Source organism: Neophocaena asiaeorientalis, unplaced genomic scaffold (assembly GCF_003031525.2).
Source record: "Neophocaena asiaeorientalis asiaeorientalis breed wild unplaced genomic scaffold, Neophocaena_asiaeorientalis_V1.1 scaffold132, whole genome shotgun sequence".
In the NCBI taxonomy this organism is placed as follows: domain Eukaryota; kingdom Metazoa; phylum Chordata; class Mammalia; order Artiodactyla; family Phocoenidae; genus Neophocaena; species Neophocaena asiaeorientalis.
This window is the reverse complement of record NW_020173393.1, coordinates 978,958-980,986: the sequence shown is the minus strand read 5'-3', so window position 1 is coordinate 980,986 and position 2,029 is coordinate 978,958. Positions and strand designations below refer to the sequence as shown.

Genomic DNA, 2,029 nt, shown 5'->3' with positions numbered 1-2,029 from the left:
GGTCCGGGAAGATCCCACATGCCGCGGAGCGGCTGGGCCCGTGAGCCATGGCCGCTGTCAAAAAAAAAAAAAAAAAAAAAAAAAATAGATCAAAGTTGCAAACAGACCACAGGTAGTGATTTTAAAAACTGAATAGACAAAAGCCTGACTCCAACTGACCAAATCACCCATCAGCTGGATTCGGCCTTTTCAGGCTACATGAGGACTTTGCTCAAGAGACCTGCACATATCGGACGGATTCCCATAGATGTCCTTAACACCACAAGTGCAGCTCCTGACCCCCGATGCTGCCAACAACAGCAGGGGCACAGAGAGGAGACCCTGCTACTGATTCAGTTTTATTCGTCAACACAATTCTCTTCTCCACTCTCTTCATCAGCTTCACCTGTTTCCTTGTAAGAATCTTGGCTGTTGGTATCAGTAAGGTAATTTTCTTCCCCATTCTCTCTTCTATCTTTTCTTCTTCATTAAAGCTTTCTTTATCTTCAGTGAAACCTTTCACCTTTTGATTGCTGAAGTACTCAAATATTTTTCCACTTTGGCCTTTCTTTGAAACAAACTCATCAGATATTCCTAGTGCTTTTAAGGTGTTAGAATAATGCTTTTCTGCTGTCATTCTTGCATTTTTCTGAGCAACTCTTTCAAATGGCAGCGGCCTGTTTTTTCATTTTTCTTCTCTTTCTTCTAGTTCTCATCGGTAGTCTCTCATCCTTTCCTTTTCACTCTTTCTTGTGGCTTGTTCTCTTCCCCTGGAGGACACCGTGGGCATGGGAGGGTCGAAGCTACAAGGCACAGACTTTGCAATTGTACTTCTTATGGGTGACCTGCACCTTGGAGACAGATAAGGCCAACGTGTTTCTTTTAAATTTTCTTCATCTGCTTCAACATCTGCCAAGATTTTCTCTCTTTCAGTGGATGCACGTGAGGCTGCATGAAGGTCAGATGGTTCACAGACTGTCAGGGGTTTTGGACGCTTCTGTTCTGAATGATGTTTCTGATATCTCTCAGGATGGTCTTCATAATCAGCAGCCTGGCACCTAACGTTGTGTTTACACTTGGATGTTTCAGCCTGTTCAGGATACTGGGGCTTCCTTGTAGCATAACTTCTGCGAGCTGGACTACAAGGCAGAGGGGATGAAATCTGTAAAAAGTCTTGGGTTCTCTGCTGCGTCCTAATGTTTCTACAGAGCTCTTCTTCCGTTAACTTGCCATTGATAGTTGAACCATAAGTAGACTGAGGTATAGGTCTGGCTTTAAATCGGTTTGTTTTCTTTTTAGACTTAAAAAAGTCTTTCAGCTGCTTTTCCCGAATTTGCTTCTGTTCCTCCCTTGCGATAAACTTAAACGGCTTTTGCGAGGCCAAAAGAGCTTCTTCGTTTTCCTCCTTCGTACACCTCCTCCGTTCTTCATTTTGCTTGACTATATCATGATAAAGGGGGAGAAAGACGAACGCAGGAACTGGGTTGGCTCGGAAGTTTTTCTTACACTCTGATTCTTCTTGTTTTTTGAGCAGTTTGCGTGCCATTTCAATATCTGATTTAGATTTCATGTTCTCTTCTCTTCTGCTCTCTAATCATCCTTTGAAAAGGCTCAGGTACTGTAATCTTTGGCACCCAGTCTTTCGGCTTCTTTTTTTTTTTTTTTCAAGTGCTGGCAAGTCGGCATCTTCAAACTGAATATAATCTTCAACAGAGAAGTTTGTCCACATGTTGTTGATGAGCTCCTTAGCATAGGTCATTAGCTAATACTTTCTTGATGTAAAAATATTTCAATAACCCATCAGATCAGACTCGCACCTTGGGAGAGTTGACCGTCCCCAATGCCGCTCCTGGACTGCCCCAATGCCTGCCCTCCCCCACCCTACATCCCTAGAGTCAGGAGCAGATGGCCATCTCTCTGTGATGCCGCATGTCTGATACAAAGGGCCTGAGAGCTGGGAGCATGTCTCACGCGCTCTGGTTATCCTTCCTCACACTCCCTCGCTGCCAGAGGATGACCACTAGAGAGGGCTCAACAACAACAAAGGCAG

At 44.3% G+C, this 2,029-nt stretch overlaps 1 pseudogene; it reads right to left on the bottom strand.

The window, feature by feature from the left end:
* Positions 1-338: 338 nt before the first annotated feature.
* Positions 339-1,738, bottom strand: LOC112400815 (protein FAM161A pseudogene; annotated as a pseudogene).
* Between the last annotated feature and the right edge of the window lie 291 nt (positions 1,739-2,029).